This window comes from Equus caballus, chromosome 20 (genome assembly GCF_041296265.1).
Source record: "Equus caballus isolate H_3958 breed thoroughbred chromosome 20, TB-T2T, whole genome shotgun sequence".
Taxonomy (NCBI): Eukaryota; Metazoa; Chordata; class Mammalia; order Perissodactyla; family Equidae; genus Equus; species Equus caballus.
In genome coordinates this window covers 19,481,499-19,502,990 of record NC_091703.1, presented here as the reverse complement: position 1 = coordinate 19,502,990, position 21,492 = coordinate 19,481,499, and the positions used below count along the sequence as shown (strand labels likewise).

The window sequence follows — 21,492 nt, the reverse complement described above, 5'->3', positions numbered from 1 at the left end:
TCCTTGAGTATATAGTTCCATTTTAGCTTAGGAGAAAAGGCTTTAAAAAAGTAGTTCCTATCAGGCTCTGAGTATCAGTCTCCAAGCTGGCCAACTTCTGACCATAGAGCTTCTTTAAAAGTATCCTTTCAAGTATTTAAAGCAAAGGTATATCCATCAAGTGACTTGACACCAAAACCAATACTTAGCCAGGGACACAAGAGGTATTCCCAAAGAGGGTGCAAATGATGCCGACCTCCCAAGATCCAGAACCACCCTCAAAGATAGCCACAAAAAAGAAGAACTTAGACAGCTACCCTGAAAGCTGGCATTGGTCAGTAGGATACACATTAACTACAAATGAGGAGCAACTCACATTTCTGTCTACTCATATTACTGGGGTCTCCAGTCTGACAATTGGCCAACTGCACACACAATAACCAACATTTGTGCACCCTGTGAGGCAAAAATACAAGCCAAGGACACAAAATCCAGGAAACTGTTTGACAAACAATAGCTGTCCCAGGGAAGAAAAAGATAGATAACCAATGGGTACCTCAAAACCAAATTTTAATGAGAGTCACAATCCAAATTAATTTTTAGGCAAATATTTTTCTTCTGGTAATATGAATTTTGGAAGGAAAATACTCTTACCACCTTTGCTCAACTGGTCCCTGCAGGTGGAGATCTGAGAAACGGGGATAAGGTTCTTACCTTCTGCTGGCTGTTGTCAGAGGCTCAAGGTCTCTTAACTGCAGCTTCCAGATGGAGCAAGGTGTCTCCAGCTCACGGTGTCCCATGTTCAGGTGCCAGAAACTGCAGGGGAATAAAAAGTTTTCCTTCACTCCCTCGGGGTTCCTGGCTGGGTCTGCAAACTAAACTGACAAAGAGAGATTATTGGGAGAAAAACAGTCAAATTTAATTCGTATAAGTTTTATATGACACAGGAGCCTTCATAATGAAATAAAGACCCAAAGAGATAGTTAGACCTGTGTATTATTATGCTAAGGTTGTTGAAGAGTGGACAATAGTGTAGGAATATGATAGGGTATGAGGTAAGTGTAGTAAACTGGGGGAAATTTAGCAAGCACTGTGTGTTAGGATTCTTCTCCAATGTCCCTGTGTCTTTGGAGACAAGGATGCTCCTTTCCTCTGGGTATAGGGAAGGCACCTCTTACATGAGAGCCTGTAACAGCTTAACCACCTCATTGTCAGAATTTCTTCCTCAGAGATAATTTATATTTCTTCTACTGTGCTTTGAGTCCACTTTTTTCCTTCTTCTGCCTTCTGTGGAGATGGAGAATAGAACACTATTCCTCGAACAATAATCTTTCATTGTCTGTGTGAGATGATTCAATGTACTTCTCAGCTAATTGTGGTTTTTTTTTTTTTTTTGCGGAAGATTAGCCCTGAGCTAACTACTGACAATCCTCGTCTTTTTGCTGAGGAATACTGGCCCTGAGCTAACATCCATGCCCATCTTCTTCTACTTTATACGTGGGATGCCTAACACAGCATGGCTTTTGCCAAGCAGTGCCGTATCCACACCCAGCATCCGAACCAGCAAACCCGGGCCACTGAGAAGTGCAATGTGCGAACTTAACCGCTGCCCCACCTGGCCGGCCCCTCAGCCAATTGTTTTATTCCTTTCACTTTTTATTATGTGTCCTACCCTCCAACTACTTTAGGGTTCTCAGGCACTGTATTCCTGCAAAGTGTGCCCAAGCTCAGGCTTGTTTTCTTCTCATTAAAACTACATCACAGCTTCCATGTTTATCTCATGGTTTGGCATGACTCTTTCATCTATATGGCTGCTCTCTGTCTTCTTTTTCTTTCTCTCTCCCCCCGTTTTTTTTTGCTGAGGAAGATTTGCCCTGAGCTAACATCTATTGCTAATCTTCTTCTTTTTTGGCTTGAGGAAGATTAGCCCAGAGCTAATATCTGTGTCAGTCTTCCTCTATTGTTTTTGTATGCGGGACACTGCCACAGCATGGCTGGTGAGTGGAGTAGGTCCACACCCAGCATCTAAACCCATGAACCCAGGCTGCCGAAGTGGAGTGCACAGAACTTTAATCAGTCAGCCACAGGGCTGGGCCCTACATCTTATTTATTTTATACTCTTTTACCTAAAAGAATCTCACTGAAATTTGAATGACATATTGTTCTTAAACTTCTTCTGCACAATCTGTCAGAGTAATTTTGAATTCTATCTCATAGTCAAATTAGGTGATATTCTTTCACCCATAAAAACATAAACCGTTCAGTGACATTGGATCTATCTCCCCAGCTTTATACAAGAGAAAATTGAGGCCCAGGGAGATTAAGTAAATTGCTAAAATCTCACATCAAAAAGGCAACAAAGTTTGGGTTTTTAACATAGTATGTCTGACTGTAGAACCTGTGACCTTTGCACTCTATCTCACAGTGTGTCTCCTACATACCCTTTCCATATTTCAACCATTTCCCCATCTCTCAGAATTAATAAGCTGAAGTCATCTTCTCTCTTGCTCACTGTATCTAAGCAGTCATCAAGTCCTATTAATTTTCCCTTAATGTTTTATTCTGCATCCAGTTCTTTGTACTGCCAACATCAAGTTCAAGCCCTTTCAACTTTTCCTGTTGCTTATTCTAATAGCCTCCTAATTTGTCTCTTGGTTGACTCCTCTCTTCACTAATCCACTTGTGCTTCTAAAGCAACTTTTCATCTTGTGGATCTGCCTCTCCCATCACTCTGTTGCCCTCTCATTGCTAAGGAAGTGCTATTGACAGAATTTGGTCTCCTACAACTTCATACGTTGAAGCCTTAACCCCAAAGGTGACTGTATTTGTAGATGGGGACTTTAAGGAGGTAATGAAGGCTAAGTGAGGTCATAAGAGTGGGATCCTAATCTAATATGACTGGTGTCCTTACAAGAAGAGAAAGAGACATCAGAGATGCTCATCCACAGAGGAAAGCCATGTGAGGACGTATTAAGAAGGTGGCCATCTGCAGGGAAAGAAGACAGTCCTCAAGAGAAATCGAGCCTGCCAATACCTTCAGCTTGGACTTCCAGCCTCTAGAACGTGAGAGATAAATTTCTGTTGTTCAAGCCACCCAGTCTGTGGTGTTTTGTTATGGCAGCCCCAGCTGACTAATACAGGAAGGAAGTGTAAATTCCTCATCCAGACAATCTAACCCATCAACAATTTGATTCTTTCTTTCAACCTCATTCATAAAAATACTTCCCATTCCAAAGAAACCCCTCAACACTTAGTTCTTTCTTCTCCAGGATTTTGTTCCTTTCTGGGAGGGACTTCTCTCATGTTTTCACTTATGTAGGTCTTACCTGTTCTTTAGGAACGAGGTCTAGTTTCACTCATGTTTCCTTATCTAGACTGTAAACTCCTTGTGGAGACTATGTCTTCAAATTAGTATCTCTTGAAGGACCTAATGCAGTGTCTGACTCTGATGCCTAACAAATATCTGTTAAGTCATTAATTTATCTGGATTGTCATGATTTCCCTGATACTTGTTCTTTTATGGCAATCCTCTGCCTCGTTTGTAGAACCCACAGTTTTAAAGTATTACAGCTTGGATAACAACAGCAAGCGTTGTCTTTTTAAAGTATAGGCTGTCATCTACAGAAAATTTACTCTGATCTGTAATATTCAGAAGCTATGGAATTGTGAAACCAATTCCTGCCCAATAATGAACCTTTCTGCCATAATTTTCCATTTTCCAGGCAAAAATCATAGCAACTGTTAAAAAAGAAAGGCCCAAAATGGAGTCATTTGCCCCTATGATAGCAAATCAAGACCTAATTACAGTTTCAACCTATTCCAGGAATGTGACCTTTTTAACAGTCACTCTGAAATTTCCTGATTAGCACTGCTGAGGTAATCTGCATGATAAAATCCCTGATGGTCCCTTCCCCCCAAAAGAAGATGTCCTCCCCTGGAAAGATCCTTTCTTTTCTTTTGCTAATACCTTCCTTACCTCACCACCCTTCTGTCTGTAAAAATCTTTCATTTTGCACAATTCCTTGGAGTATCTCTCTACTTTCTATATGGGGTGCTGCCCTACTCATGAATCGTTTATAAATCCAATTAGATCTTCTAATTTACTTGGTTGAGTTTTTGTTCTTTGACACAACAAATAACAAGAGTACACACACACACACACACACACACACACACACACACACACGTCTCCCTTTGCAACATAGTAGGAGACAATCAGCAACTATCTCCTCGAATGGCAAATCTAGATTGACCCATGGTACCCAGGCCTCATTTTTAGCTCTGCTGGTACTTAAACATTTAGATTCTGGGGGGAAAAAATGGTTTTGGGAAAAGGGGGAGGGATCCTTTATCTTCTTTTTCAAATTTAGGAAACTCTTTTCACTTCTCTCTCCAGGTTTTTGATTATCTGCTGTTAAAAGTTGAAAGTGAAGCCTCACTTCCATCTTTCCTTTCCACCTGAAACCTCAGAATACTCAGAAGAAAACTCAGAAGCGGGGCTGAGGTATGGATAGTTAAGGAAGTTGTTTAGAAGCTTGTTAAGTCTTTCCTCAAAGACAGTGAATAAAACGCACTTCCCACTCCTCAGCTTTAACAAAGAAACCCAGCTATTAACATAGGAAAGCCTCTTGTTTGCATTTTTTAACAGCTGACATTTGTACCTTTTGGAGGAAAGTGAAGGGCATCTCATTGCTTCCTTGTTTAAAGCAGCCTGGAAATAATGGAGATGATAGGGAAGCAGGGCTAATTTCCTTTGTCTCCTATTCAGCAGATAATGGTGGTCTGTATGGGGTGTTAAAGGCCAGGCAGCCGTGTTGACCTGGAGATGACTTCATTCTTCCGAGGTTTATCAAAGGCTCCTGTCAGTCAAACTCATGCTGGGAGACTGGGGAATGGCCATCTGGTTTACTGTTCATCAGAGAGGAGAAAGGAGAGCAAGGAGGTGAAAAAATCTTGCTGTCAGTTCTGAAACAGGTGGAAGGGTGATGCATTTGGAGGTGGGTTTAGCAACTTTTATGCACACATGCATAAGAGAAATAAATGTGAGAGTATCTGTGTGTGTGTGTGTGAGAGAGAGAGAGAGACAAAGCCAGAGCGAGAGCCAGAGATGCGAAGAGGGAGGGAGGTAAGAGGGACCAAGATACTGGGAAGAGGAGGAGAGACAGGGAGGGTAGGCTGGAGACTTGTTTAAGCCAGTGTTATCATCTTGAATCGATTTTAAGTGGAAAGACTGAAGGTCACTCATGCTGCTAACCCTGCAGAGAAACCTCTGAATTGTTTCCCTGGCTGTGGGGAAGAAAGTGAGTAAGTGGCTCACAGCAGGGAGCTGATTTAATTTAAAGCACAATGTTTCTGTTCTGAAGCCAGAATTCTTTCATCCTAGCCATGTTGATTACAAGCACTAACAAGGTATTACAAGAAGCGCTACCAGGAAATCTCCCCCTCTCCCCTCACCCCAAGTCAACTTCTGGTGAACTAGGATTCCGTGGGGCCACACAGCAGGATCTCCCCACAGGGCAGCCACTCGGAAAGACTTCTGTTGCCTGGACGCTCATATCCTCATGGCACCCAAGTTTCAGTCTGTGTTAATGTGAGAATTCCTACCAGTAGCTGAAATTTGCACAGCCGTAGAAACAATACTTCAATACTTCAAAGATCTGTAAGGAGAGAGTCTGGCCTCAGTCCCTTCTTCCTTCCTTCCTTCCTCTTTTCTTTCATTCTTCCGATTGTGGTAAACGATACATAACACAAAATTTTTATTATTTTAACCATTTTTCAGTGTGCAGTTCAATGGCATTAAGTACATTCACATTGGTGTGCAACCATCACCACCATCCATCTCCAGACCTCTTCATCTTCTCAGACTGAAACTCTACACCCATTAAACAATTAACTCCCTATTACTCCTTCTCCCAAGACCCTGACAACCACCATTCTACCTTCAGTCTCAGTGAATTTGACTACTCTGAGGACCTCATATAAGTAGAACCATATAGTATTTGTCCTTTTGTGATTGGCTTATTTCACTCAAGTTTCAAGTTTCATCCATTTTGTAGCATGTTTCAAAATTTCCTTTTTTTTTTTTTTTTAAGGCTGAACAATATTCCATTGAATGGATATACCACATTTTGTTTATTTATTCATCCATTCATGGGCACTTGGGTTAGTTCCACAAAGGTTTTCTTTTCAATTGTGCTGTTCTCGCATGTCTATCCTCTTCTTACGATGCCTAGTATCAAATGAAGCTAATGCCCTGTAAATACTAAAGTTTTTTTGTAAACATTAATAAGGGAAACAAACAGGGGATCACCAGGTCAATAATTTAGTTGCTGTTATCACAAGTGTCACCTCACTTTAGAGTCCACTTCCCAGTCATGAAATGGGGCTGCAATTATGGTTGGTTTTCTGGCTATTTAAAGTGGAGAAGAGCTTTGATCCAAACAGAGCATGGAGGAAAACTAAGATAGGGTGAGGAGTGAATATTCTTGCTATATTTTTTTTAAAACCTGCTCTTATTATAGAAACTTCTAAAACATGCAAAAGTGGAAAGACTGGTTTGATGAACTTTCCATTAATTGCCCAGCTTGTATAATCAATCATCCACACAAGACCAATATTTTTTCATCTGTACCTCACATACTACCTCCCCTATCTTGGGTTGTTTTATATTTTTCCCTTTTTTATTTAAAAAAGTTCAAATCCACAGAAAAATGTCCAATGAAAGTGTGAAAAGCAACCACGTCATTAACTTTCACCTAGAATCACCAGTTGTTAACATTTTGCCACCTTTGCTTTATCTCTCTCTCTAACTCTCTATCATCTATCTACCTATCTCTCTCTCTATCTCTACATTTTTTTTCTTGAGCCATTTGAAATTAGTTGCACACGTGATGACACTTTATCTGTTAACACTTCAGCATCTACCTGAGAGCAAGGACGTTCTACTTCATAACCACAATACAATAATCACACTCATGACATTTAAAATTTATACAAAATGATTAAAATAAACAATCCACATTTAATTTTCCTCAATTGCCTCAATATATGCCATTGTAGCTTGTTTTTTATTCTGTTATAACATCCAGTAAGGGACTAAGCATGACATTTCATTGTCTTTTCTTACTCTTCCTTAGATTGCCTGCCCTTTTGTCTTTGATGCCACCCAGCTGTATGGGGTGAAGGTCTTGCAAGTAAGTCCTTTAATCTCTAAGATGGTGAGAAAGAGAAATGTGATTGTTTCTCAATCTAGTGTCTTTGTGGACTCATAAATGTTTACATTGTTAGCAGAGATAGAGAATTGAGGAATCAATAATGTCTAGAACCTTCTACCTGTTTGACATCCAAATATCTCTGGAGATATTTGCAAAGAGCAAGAATGATAAGACATTAACTAATTCCAGTAAATCAGTCACATGTTAGAGAAGCCTTTTGCTTCTGCTTTTTGAACTGTTCCTGAAAGAAGGGCAGAGGTGACTTTTGTCCATGCAGGAACAGACAGTTGACTCATTCTAATGTGAGTCTAAATATATTTTTGAACATCCACTAATTAAATCTTGTAAAACTCCCGAGAATTAGGATATCTCTTGTTTATACGTGAAGGAACTGAACACAGCGGCATCTAGGATATAAGACAACCAGAAGGAGAAGATTATCTCTGATTTGTTGAATACTTTCCAGGACCACATAATCTACTGGAAGGCACTTAACAAGTATTGCCATTCTGTTAATGTTCCCAAACTCAAACCAATGAGAATGTGAAATAGTTTCTAGTTATTTGTTTTGGGTAGTTAAGGCTGGTAAGGTATCTGGAGGCTGCAGAATTCTGTTATCATGTAAGGATGTATTGTTTTTATTTGTAATATTATTTATAATTTTTAAGAGTTAGAATATCATTCTGTTTAAATGCCCACTTAGCTCTTCATAAAAGGCCAAATAAACATTTTTAACAACTATCTAAAAAGGGGACAAAAACCTTAAGTTTGGCTTTTTGGAAGGAAAAATATACATATCAGCCAGAACACAGACCCACCTATTATAAAGTAATGGACAATGTTACTCTGATCTTTGTCCCCATAGTTTAATTCATAATAGAAGAGTATTGGCCTGTAATACTTTTCAGATGAAGTCTGACATTTTAAAGTTTTGTCTATTACCTTTGTTTTGGTTGGCTTTTTGGTTATGAAAAAGGAAAATGTTTTGTTCAAATTTGTTTCACTTAGCTGATGAGAGAGGTCTTGCTGAGGCCTTTCAGCTGGAACATTTGAAAAAAGAAAAACTCCTTTTTAAATTCACCTACCATGCACCTGAAGCATTGCCTTAAAGGCCCCCTGCCTCTGGTAGCCAGGTGCCTGTGAACTCTTGCCACTATATGGCTTTAAAAACAGACAAAACAGTGAGTCTATGAGACACTGAGGTCATGAAGTAACACCCAAACAGTGCTACCGGGGAAACCCATGTGGCTGGGAGCCAGGCAAGGAGAACTCATCTTCCCATGAGCTATCAGGATGCCCTTGCTTACAGAAGGGCAGATTCAGGAGAACAGAGATGGAGAAGTGACAGGATGAGATCAAGGGAGAGTATGAACTGAGTTACTTACAAAACCATGTACCTTTCTGTAGTTTTTGTTTTTTAAATATACTTATTTTAACCAGGTTTGCTTACCTAAGCCATGGATTACTTAGAGTGGTCCTACTTTACTTGCGTTTTGAACTTACATTGTCAGTCTTTCTCTCTCTATGCCTCTTCTTGGAAAGCACATGGAGAACAGAGGTTCCCTTAACTCCACTTGGTATCCTGAGAAATCAAAATAGTTTTCCATACAGTTTTCTTTAACTAACTACAACATTTTATAGGCTTCTTGGGTTAATTTCAAGACTCGTGTAGCAAATGTCTTCATGCTTATGTAAGTTTGGTTAACAGATTTCTTAGTAGACAGGAGGTTGGGATGAGCTGGGTATTTGGCAAATACAGAAAATATAGGGAAGGTCAATTGTCCCAGAATTCGGAGTTCACTCTCCATCGTTACCTTGATCTGTTTGGGATTATTTTATCTCCTGGCAATGCTACTGCTGAGTGAATCCCAGAACATACTTCACTTTCTTCAAGCTTCTGTCTTACACTCTGCAGCAACAGAGAACTCAGAGAGAGAAATTTGTTTCTTCATTATTTATTTCTCTTCCATAATAAAAATTTATCTGTCCCAGATTCCATTCTTTTTCATCCAGGTGTTCCACTGGAAAATAGTAGTGGTAAATAATTATTGAATGAATGATTTCCATTAAAATACTGATGGACTAGCAATGGATTAGCACCTTGTATCTCCAGATTTTTTTAATTTTAATAGGATTATAGGAGATACAATATTTTACTCTAAAGATGTAAGTGTGGTTTAGCAATGGAAATGTAGAAAAAAATATTGCGTAAGGCAGTCACCCAGATCCTGAGGAACTCAAAATAGCACCAAGCAGATGCCATAGGGGTCCCATCATCATACTTTTCTAGCATCAGGTTGGCTCTCAGTGTCTAACGCCAAGTTCATCATATAGAGTGATAAGTGTCCAGTTGTGAGGGTTGAGGCCATCAAAGGGGAATGTGATATGGGTCATTATCATACTCCTCCCAGGCAACAGGGACCTTCGAGCTTTATTCCTGAGTTTCCTATCCTTACACTAAATTGAATACGATGGATCTTTAGCCTAATGGTGAGGATTAGCAGGATAATCAGCATAATTGACCCATTCTGATCCTGAGCGTCATGTCCCAAGGGGGATCTAGGGCTCAATACTCTATTATAGCTGGTGTTTGGTTGTCATTCGGATAGATAACTTGGGCTGGGCAAAAGCTGAGCATCTAAATATGGCAGCACATAATTCCAAGGGCAGGCAAATAGGAATGTGAGCTTAAAAGTAAGTCTAAAATTTCAAGGTATTATTGAAAGGCAGATATTGTTGTACAAAATCCAATTCAAGTCCAGGATCTCGAGAAACCAGTAATCAGGCAAAAGAAGAGCCATGATGACCCATAGGAAAGATGTAGGAAGGCAGATGACTAAATGAAGGATGGGACCAGAGAGATAGATTTGACACTGGTTAGCAACTGCCCCAGGAGATCTCACATCCTGCTCCCTTTAAGATTGGTCCTGAGATTTCACGCTGTGTGTGTGTGTGTGTGTTTTCAGTCAAATAATCTCAGTTGCTGTGTTAGAAGCAAACGAAAATGGATGTGAGAGGGATATAGGCATTTTTTACAGAATCTAAAGGCATAGATTTGGGGATTAGGTTTTTTGTGCCATGTCTAGCCTCTGAGAAAGGATCTGGCTTTATGGTATTCCTGAAATCGTACCTAGTGGGTGAGAAATAGATTCTGTACCATGGGCCTTCCTAATATGCAAGATCTCTGATCTCAAGTGCCCCGAGTCCCCTTTCTGGACTGGAGGTCTAAGTGACTTTTTTGAGCCTAGAAAGAATGGCCTTGTCAGACGAATCTGCCTTCTGTAATTCAGGGAGGACGTCTGTCAGACCAAGCTTTTCTGTGAGTTGGTCCTGCCTGCCTCATGAGAGGTGGTTCTTATGAGGCAGAAAGGATCCGGGGAATCAGCAGTTGCCTTGGTTTCCAAGAAATGTCTCCACCCTTCAGTTGGTTCTGAAAATAACAGTCTGTTTCCCTTAAAAAGGGAATGCATGCTGAGTTTTCTTCTCAGCTTATAAATTATGCTGTATTAACACTGGCAACAGTTTCATTTTCACTGTGTAAACATGAGGCAGCACAGAATGGGAAGGGTGTTGGAAGGGCTGGCTGCCAGGCCCCAGCAGAGACGCGTGAGCAGCTCTTTGAATGTTGGATGGTGTTCACGCTAGCGTTAAGGGTGTGTTCCCGAACACCTGTTTCCAGCAGTCAGGCCGTTTTTTATTATGAATACTCTGCCACCTAGTTTGGTTTTGTACTAGGTGAAGTACATAGTTAAATAAATTTTGTCATTCAAATAGCCCTGAGGAAAGGTACCTCTTCTTAAAAATGTCCAGTGGCTGGCCACCATATCTGAGATTCTGTTTTAGATTCATTTGTATGGGTTTATGATGTAATATTTTAAGAGTTCTCTCATCAACCATAAATACTCGATAGATGGACTCACGCAGTCATTTCACTAACCCTTTTATTGAGCCAGCAAACATTTATAGATCTTCTGTTGTACACCAGGTACCCTGATCCCAAATTAAAGTTTCCATTGCCATTATTGGTCATGAAGAGCTCAGCATGAACCAATTAATCAGTGATTCCAGACAGCTGACTTGAGATGTGCAGCACAAGTTAGCTAAATTTTGAGTGAATATTGAGATACAGGGAAGACCCAGTAGCAAGATATATATTTAAAGAAGGCAGACACAGGCAGGACCTAGACTAAGATCCTGGGCAGCCTGGGGACAGAGCAAGGGCAATGATAGGTGGAAAGGGAGGGGAAGGAGAGGAAAATAAGGAATATAAAAATGGAAAACAATAACAAAATTCTTTTTTGGCTAAACAGATTTGTTTCAGAGCCCATTTGTATAGCCATACACTTGTGAAGCAAGAAAGCCCTTTTTAATTTTTTTTTTTGTTTAAGATTTTATTTTTTTCCTTTTTCTCCCCAAAGCCCCCAGGTAAATAGTTGTATATTCTTTGTTGTGAGTCCTTCTAGTTGTGGCATGTGGGACACTGCCTCAGCATGGTTTGATGAGCAGTGCCATGTCCGCACCCAGGATTCGAACCAATGAAACACTGGGCCGCCCGCAGGCAAACTTAACCACTCGGCCACGGGGCCAGCAAGAGGACTTGTAAATATGAAAAAGTCACTATACTAATGTCCACTTTAAAAGTTAGAATTCTTGTTTGGAGTTAGAAAAGTGAAAAGTTTTGATTGAAATGTTTATCTCAAATGCGAGGAATTTTTGAAGTTTCTCTAGGGCAGTGTTTTTCAATCTTTTAAAAAGTGAAACATTATCAGGTATGATGGTTCCTGCCACAGGTAACTGAAAATCCAACTCAACCAACAGGCTTAAATGATAGGGAAATTATTATCTCATAGAAGAAGACTTCCAAATATAGAGTGCGCTTTGGGGTTGGTTGAGTCAGTTGCTCAATAATTTCATAAAGGACCCAGGTCTTTTCTTCTTTCTACCCTAACACTACCACTGTTATTTTATCCCAAGGACGATTCCTCCAATAGTCATGAGACGCTACAAGAGCACGCAGGCTACAATTCTTTCTTGTTCACATCTGGTGAGAGAAAGAAATTCTTTCCTAACATGAAATTAATTTCTTTCCCTTTGGTCTTAATGAGCCAACCAGGTTCACATGCCTACAGGGGAGTGGCTTCCACTGACTGGCTTCTGCCTGACCCCTTGAACTAATCAGTAAAAGGGACAGTGAGATTACATGATTGGCTTGAGGGCTAGTCAGGAACTGGAATCAATTCCTCGTAGGGCGGAGTGAGAGACTGTTAGAGAATATGATGGAATGATTTAAGAAATCAACCACAATGTCCACACCCTAATTCATGAAGCTACTATGACTGAGGTGGGGGTGGAAGGCATAGCGTCCCTCTCCCCTCCACCCCCCAACCCCAGTTGAATCCTACCTTTCCTTCACCTTTGCCCTTAGAACATTATTTTATACTTCCTGTAGGATTCCAGTTTGAAAACCACTGTGAAAGCAAGGGCAGCATCTACCCAAGGAAACATGTGGGTGTGAAGACTGAGGATTATCTTCTCCAAGGGCTTAGAAATTCTGAATTTACATCAAAGGCTCTTTTTCCAAATGCTTCTTCACGTTTAGCCTGTCCTAGAAACCCTTTCTCATCTGTGCAAGGAGAAGTAACCCAGAATAATGATAAGGAAGTTCCTGGCCAATAAAACAAAACAAAGCAAAACAACACTGAATTGTCTGATTAATAATGTCTTTAAAAAAATAAAGGCATATAAGAAGCCAAAGTAGAGTCTTGTGTATGTCCAAGAATACTCTATCCTTCATGTGCACTCTTGGAAAGATTTCTAGTTTTCCTTTTTTTTATTCTTAAATTTTGTCAAAGGAATTCAAGAAGAAAAACTATTTGGATGTAAATTATAACACATTTTTTGGAAAAAATAGTTTCCATCTTTGAGATCATGTTTTATAAGTGCAGGCATAGTTCTCAGCATCTGAACACACATGTATTGGCACCTGCAGTGAGCACCAACTAAGACAACAGGAATCATCAAGGCCATCCCAGGAAATTGTGAACTCTATGTTGATACTGTCGCAGTGAGCTTCATATGAGGCACTACGCTATTTGATAAGTTTATCTGATAAGGGCATTGAAAATGGTTAGGTTTAGCCATTTACTGCCAAAATCGGTCTCCTTCATGACAATTCTCTCTCTTTTCTTTCTTGAGAAACCTCTTAGGGGTTGTGTTGATTAATCACTAGAAAGAATTAAGTAACTTATTGTCTATTTTAATGCCATGATTGAAGGCTGTTATTTTCCTGCCTACATATCCTATTTGCAGAACCTACCAGCAGTGTTTACACCAGATTACGTATTCCAACAGGAGATGTACTGCAAGTCATTTGCCTCTGTGCTCTCAAATGCATTCCATGCTCGTTTCCTACATCAATGCTTCCCAGACTTCTTGGCCAACTTGCTTCTAGGTAAGTTCTAGCAACAGAGGCACTAGTGGGAGACTGGAGGATCAGAAGGAAGGAGACATCAGATATTTCCCTGTTTCTCTCTGCCTAGTAAGTTCTCATCAGTGGCTTCAGCTCCTACTAGTCAGTACTTCCCTTCAAGTTCCCGGCTCCCACCCAGCAGACATGCTACAATTCTAGCTTCAAACAACTGAACTGTTTGGATGCAAAATCTGACATACTGGGTTCAATCAGTTTAATTTTTTTGAACTCATGTTTTATAAGAGCACTTGTGGATCTCAGCTGCAACATCCCAATACACATGTGTTGGCAGCTGCTATCAGCACGGAGGCACTGGTAACACCATGTCCTTTCATTGTCCCTTCAGCCTTGTGGGAGGTAGTAACTTTCTATAGCTGCTTCTCACTTTTCTTCCATGGTTTCTCCTTCAGCTGTTTTCATGACATGGAAAACATTTCCCACTATTACATTCCCCCTATTGAGTTATCTGCCATTGGTTTTGCTTTCTTAGTTGAAACCTAACAAGTACTGTAGGGAACTATTTGTTTTTTCGATTGAAATTCTTTTGATATATCCACCATGCCACCACATAGCACTGCAAATGATGATAACATTCTTTGAAAGTGGAATCATCTCATGCTAAAGTCCTTCCGTTTTCCTTTGTTTCTTTTATGGGAAATTTAAAATTTCCATCCGCAGATTGTATGTTTTGAGGTGATGCTTGGCCACATGTTTGGGTGGTGAGTAAGTTCTTAAGAAATTGAAGCCCTAAATGTGTCAGATAATCACGCAGACTGTCGACGAAAATAATCCATAACCAATCTATAAATGAAAATTTGGGTGAGTTTATTCTGAGCTTAAATTTTAGGATTATAACCCGGGAGAGTCTTTCCACAAAGGAACAGAGCACTCCAAAGAAGTGGGGGTATAAGGGTGGTTATATACCCTCAAAGAGGGTGTTTCACATGTGATTGAAATGTCCCTCCCACAATAGTCGCAAGATTGCCCTGTCGGCACAGCACTTGATGGACACAGCAGGTAGTGGGTCAGCTATCTTGGTGGGCGTAGCAGGAGGCAAGTCTATTGTCCCCAGCTGGGCGGTCACAGGTGCGCGCAGCAATCAGCTTCTAGCCTAAGGAAAGATACTTAATCCTTAAAGGGGCGCCAACGTTGGGAGGGGGAGGGAAGTTGCACCTTTATCTCAAGGGCCTTTTGCTCTTACCATAGGGAATCTCTAAAGCAGATATACAATGCATGCTCAACGGCCACGGTCAGGCCCTTTTGGAAAGACAAGGTCAGGCCAAATTAGGTTTACACCAAATGGCTTCCTCATATATTCCAATATATCCTATTGATGAGGATTTTAGGCTGGTTACTTTTAAAACTACAGATGAGAAGCAGGCTCCGAGGACTGGAATTTCGCTTGCCCTTTTGAGAGACATTTGCGTTTGTGAAGGAAGGGGGGGTGACCTTGTAGGGACCCGAAATTGGCCACCCCAAGATATGTCTCTTTGGCATTGGGATTGTTTGGGGCTGATTGCTTTCGATAAACTGGGACAGGGAAGGAGGCTCTGAGGAATGGAACTTGCCCTTGTTGGGACACATTTACATTTGTAAGGTAAATATCTATCTGTAAAAGGTGCCTCCCTCTCTGTACCAGGAAGAAGAGGAGAGATGACCTTGTCCCTAGAAGCTCTTAATGGGGAAGGCAAGAACTTAAGTTGGTTGCTGTCTGGCAATCTCATGTAACTGGTTTAGGATGGTGGCGTCTAACCTTTCTACCTTTACTTAATCCGATTTGATTCTTGTCTAAAAGTCATGGGATCACCCAACGACCAGACCCCACCTGCACTGATACCATTTTAACTTTTTTTCATGTTCTTTCCTTTGTCTTGTAAAGAGATGATTCACATACCCATGCCTAATAAAATTAGCCCTAACCCTCAACTCGGGGCAGCAGCAGGAGCTCTGACTGCCCGTGGGTGCTGTCCCCACGCACCAGCTCTGCCTGCCCATGGGTCCTGTCCCCGTGCCAGCGGGGGCAGCAGCAGCAGCAGCAGCAGAAGCTCTGACTGCCCATGGGTCCTGTCCCCATGCTACACTATTCTCTAAATAAAAGAGCACTACTGCCAGATCTTGAGAGTCTAAGAAATCTTTCTTTCGACTCCTCGGCTCACCGACCCCGCATCACTATTACTTGCCATTTTTATTTGTCAAGACTATCAATATGGCAGAAACAATAGTGCAGTGAGTCCTTCATGTTGCCTCATTTTAGTCTTTGCACTAGCATCTTTGAAATTTCATGTTAAATGGTTTAAATGTTTTTCAATGTCAATAATGCCAGAAGAATCTTCTAAATCCAACTTAAAGTAGGTAAAACTGAACAAAGAGACTATGTCCCAAATTGGCAGATATCTTCCCATTTAAATACTAGTGCACATTTAAAGGCATGCGTAACTTGTAGTTTTTGACAGAAGATCAGTTGAACTAAAGGGGAGCTGGGAGTTAGTGCTGGTTGAGTAAGTCTGAAGCTTTGGTTGAAAATCCCCAGAGAGGTCTCAAGTCAAATTACATGGAAGCAGAAGCAGACATCCTTTGCAGGACCTGAAATACTCTGAGGTCAGCCATCTTGAACACAAACTTGGGGGCATGGCTGAGTGCTTGGCTGTGTTAATTACAGTTTAAATCATTGGGTGGGATTAGCAGAATATGCAGAACTCAGGTGGGTCTTCATTTGCACATAATGACTTTGGGCTTTTCTATAGCAAATGCTGAAGTGGACTATAAGGGGAAAGAAAAACATCCATCATTGCTGCTTTTTAAAACGGTAGACAGAAAAACCAGTTATAATTTTTTTTAAAGAAGGAGTTTGAGTTTTCCATTTTGCTTTTAAAAAGGACTCAGCAAAAGCTTACATTAGACAGTTTTGCATAGTGCTGCCAGCAACAACAAAAAAAGCCAAGGTTGGGGGTTGTGGAGAGAATTCCCCACTCCTTGCTCAACCCCCCCCCCCCACATACACACAAAGCAAATTAAACAGAAACACAAGCAATTGCTTTCTTTTACGCCCCACAGAAAATAACAGAGAAAAATCTGTATTTTGTTTTTCAAGGTATAGTAGAGAGAATTTTTTTTTTAATATGCTTTCAAATCCTCAGGGACTTTATAATTTATCAAGAAAGACACATTCTTCCTAATGAAAGGTTACTGACCTTCATGAATGTGACAGTTCAATTACAGCCCATTCATATGCAGAGCAGCGTTGATAAAGGATTTGGGAAATGTGACTAGCATAGAAAAAAAGAAAAATGTCTAGGAAATTATTATTAGTTTTTAAAAAAATTTTAATTGTGAAGCAAGAATAATAAATAAGATTTGCTCAGGTAGTAGAACCTTTTCTTGTGTGCCCCAGCAGCCCATTAGATTTGCTTCAATGAGTATACTGGCTCTTTCTTTCTGCTTTTTTATTCCTAATATTTCTGCCTTTTTAATCCGCTGAACCGCTAAACCTAACAAATCGGCAAACCCTTGGGGTTCTGAAAAGCAGGGTTTCAATTTTTTTTCCTTCTCTCTTTGACTGGCAGGGCAAGCTGGAACGTGTCTTAATGTTATTTTAAGTGCTTGACTACTATTTAGATGCTGAAATGGATGGAGAGTTAAAGGGGGAGTGTTATGTACTCTCAGCCACCCACATACATGTACTCAAGGCCAAGCTCAGGGGAGGCAGACCCCTCCAGGACCGCGAATAGCTAAGCCAGAAGCTGGCTAGACTCACTGGAGCCAGCCTTAGTCAGACTTGGGTGACACCTGTGAGCTGCTGTTTGCTGAGCTCCTCCAGGTGTGGGAAAGAAATTCAGATTGCCAGTTTGTAAATCAGCCCAGAATGTCCCTCAGGCAGAGATCTTTGGAATATCCCAGAACTGGGTTGATTTTCAGCAATTGCTAGTAGGGATTCTCCTCTAACAAATTTTTCATTAAAAATAAGACAAAATGCATCAAATTGTAAAGTTCTTGGGATATAACCAATATAAATATTTTAAACAATTTTGAAATATAATCATTATTTTCACTTTTACTATTTTAGTTAGGAAGTTAACATCAGCCACATAGGTGTATGATACGAGGTGTTGAACAGTAAACTTTATTGAAGGTTTGGGGAGAACATACCTGACACCCATCATATCGCCTGGCACATTCAGGATTTGCTGAATGAATCCCTTTTCCTACAGCATTTCTTTTCCACTCAATTCTTGGATGAGCACTATGGCCCAGTTATCAATGATTCCTCTAAGATACTTACCCACTCTAATTTGCCCTTACAGGTTGCCTTCTTCCTCCACCCTTCCTGGGCTAAGTATTTGGCTTCAAATCACTTTCAATCACATTGCATCTTTGAAAGTAAGTTTACTCATGAAGGCATTTTTTAAAGAAAGAATTGAAGAAATAAAAATAAGAAGAAAGGGTATCAGTGTCAATTCTGTGTATCCCTAAACTTGAAAAAACAGAAACCTTTCCCTTAGGCATTAATATGTGAAGTCATATCTTACGGTAGGAAACTTTCAAACAGACAATGGAGGGCACCAAAGATGAAACTGTTGAGTGTGGCGTAACTCAGTTTCTCCGCTTCTACTTCTCTTGAGCAGTATTCTGGAAAGCTGTGTTAGATCTCTTTGTAAATCAGTATTTTATGAATTTGCATGGAATGAAATTCAAATAAAATCATCTCAAAGTACTATTTTCTTTAGTTTGAATATTCCATTTCAAAAAGATTTATTTGAATATTATACTCTGAGAAACTGAGGATACTTTGAGAATATAATAATTTAAAGACTAGTAAGGTAACCTAAGGTTTAGATTAGCTGCGGTAAATATTTTAATGTGTGTCTATTCTTTCCTCCAGTTTTCATTTTGTCCCACATATAATTTGACGTACTTTATTTTTAATACAAAGGTATGAGATAAGGGACATTGCATTACACATACATACACTTTTTTTCTTTTTTTTTTCTTCTGAGAAAGATTCATCCTGAGCTAACATCTGTTGCCAATCTTTCTGTCTCTCTCTCTGTCTTTTTTTCCCCCCCAAAGCTCCAGTACATAGTTGTATATTCTAGTTGTAGGTCATTCTAGCTCTTCTTTGTGAGCCTCCACCACAGCATGGCTGCTGACAGACGAGTGGTGTGCTTCCACATCCAGGGTACTGAACCTGGGCCATGCCAGTGGATTGTACCGAACTTTAACCACTAGGCCATCAGGGCTGGCTCATACATATACTTTTATATACTAACAAATTCCTTAGATGGCAAGGAAATTAGCAATTTGACAATTAGATCTTTTTGAATTTTGAAATAAATTTTTGCCACTTAATAAATGAGTTATGTATACTTTTAATTAAAGTTCTATATTATCTTTATTTTCTCTAAGTTCACTTTTGTTTAGGTGTCTTCCTCATTTTTGTGTAACCTGAAGGACATAGCAACATATTAAAATATGCTCAATAAAAATTTCTTTCAATTACTGTTTTGGTAGAGCAAGCCCTCAAACCCAGGTTTGCCTGACTCCAAAGTCTTTTCACTTGATCAATTTACTACTGTGTCAATAAATGCACTTAGCAACAAGTAACGGGAAATCCAACCCAAAATGGCCTAAATAATGAAAAAATTTTATTATCTCGTATAACATGTGATCCCAGGTAAGGTGGATTTAGTTCAGATAATTTGGTAGTCCAAAAGTATCATGGAGGATACAGGTTCTTTCCATCTCTCTTATCTGCTATCCTCAGTAGGTGTGTTAATTCTCCTCACGGTCTTGAGATGGCTGCTATTGCTTCAGGAATCACATTTTCTAATTTCAATGTAAAAGGTGAAAATATGGTTTAAAAAACCCCATATTTTCCTTTGAACACTTTTTAAGTGCTAAGGAAGATTTCTCTGAAGATCTCCCAGCAGCGCTACCCCCATATTTCATTAGCCCGAGCTGGGTCATATGGTTCTTTCTAAACAGATCACTGATAAAGGAAATGGAACTACTGCAATTGATTTAGATAAATCAAAATTTATCAGATCTAGGGCTGTCCTTTCCTCAAGGGCACAGCTGCATGGAAGAAATGTGGATATCTGAACAAAATTTGGTTTCTTTAGCAAAGGTGGGGTAACTTTGGTAGGCAGCTAATAAAGTCAGTTATAACAGAGCTATCTCATGATCACCAGGGACAACGAGAAAGACAGGGAAAGACTAAAAGGGGAAAGTTGGAGATCAGTAGGAAAAGAAAGGAAAACATAGTAATCTTGTGTATAGCAGGTGTTTGATAATTGCTGATGACAGAAAATGAATGAAATACAATTTACAACGAAGTTAATCTGACACATATTTAATGATATATGTTGTTCCATGACATTTCAGGCCAATACTTTAGTAGTCTATATAAATAACTGTAATTAGTACTACTTTTGACAGATCTTTATAGCTTTTAATCTTCTGTCGTTAATTAACTAGTTTAAGAACAAGCATCAATGTTCAGAGGGGTTTTTTTCCCCTCATCTTACAAACAGTTGAAACTTAATCATATATTCACTGACAAGTACTAGGATGATTCCCCCACATTCCCCACACTGGAGTAGTCTGTCATTCCTCTGCTCTTCCCCATCTACCTGACTGTGTTCACAAATAAGCCTCCCCTCGTTTCCTCAGAGAAGTTTCCAGAGACATATAGTTCACCTCAAAGTATCTGGACGTATTGCTGTCTGGATCTATCAGATCTGGGCACAGGGCCTTCAGAAAGCACAGCAATGAATAACTGACATTAGATTGTTTCTAATTTTGGTAAGAAGGGAGGGATCAGAAATCATAGAGAAAGTTCATAAGAGGTTTCCACCATGGGTAACAGAAATAGTACCAGATGATCACTGGGAAACTTGGTTCTTCTTTGGCCAAATCCTTTTCCTTAAATGGAAAAAGAGTGCTTGGAAATAAGTGATCTCTAAGATCCTTTCCAGCGCTACCTTCAATGATTCTATTTCACAATTTTGCTTTAGGCCAGAAACGTTTAATTCTATTATGAGTAGACACATAGAAATTATACTTGAAGTAATTTTATATATACTAGGAATGTTTAATTATTTAAATAGAATCCTAGAAATTTAGGTTACTCTCTGTGTTTTGATGTTGTCAGTAAAGGGCTCCATCAACTCTTACATAATCTAAATGTGTCCTTGTTTATTGAGAAAAGGTAAAGCACTTTACGTTATACATTATTATTATTATTTTTTGGAATTCCTGAGTCCAAACTTGAAGTATTTTAGGCCACTCCAAAGAAAACTGAGATCAAACATGACAATATTATCCTCTATTATTATTATTATTCTCTGCTGTTGGCATTAGAAGCGCCTCTGAGACAATATCATTAGAGTGCCAAAAAAAACGGCAATTTCTGAGGAATACCCTTTCCTTTCCTTTCCTCGCTTCTGAGAATGTATCTTCTAAACAAACCCCAAATTCACAAGGTTAGTTTTTTCTTGTTGACCAGGCTTGAGCTCTTTGGCAGACCTTTTTTAGGCCGTCTGAGATAGGCCTACACTTGTCAAGGAGAGTGCTAAAGTTCTCCATCTCAAGCAGCTTTCTCTGCACACCGTTGTCTATGTGCTGTCATCCTTCTGTCCCACTCAGTGTGCCACTGGTCTTTTTACTATTTTCACTGCTGATCTCAAATCCTTGACTACCCAGCATGCTTACCGAAAACAAGGACTTGGTAAGACCAGTGGGCAGCATGCCACCTAACTCTGCTGGGTGATTCCACTGCTGATGCCACATGTGTTGTGCTACCAGGGAGGGCCTCTGCTCCCACCACCTTCA

General features: G+C 39.9%; 1 long non-coding RNA gene across 1 annotated transcript in view; it reads right to left on the bottom strand.

Moving 5' to 3' along the window:
- Positions 1 to 660: 660 nt before the first annotated feature.
- The window catches only part of LOC138919392 (uncharacterized), a 271,898-nt gene continuing 251,066 nt past the window's right edge, over positions 661 to 21,492 (bottom strand). Inside the window, exon 4 of the long non-coding RNA XR_011429539.1 lies at positions 661 to 795. This is a non-coding gene — a long non-coding RNA (uncharacterized lncRNA). The remainder of the gene's footprint in view (positions 796 to 21,492) is intronic.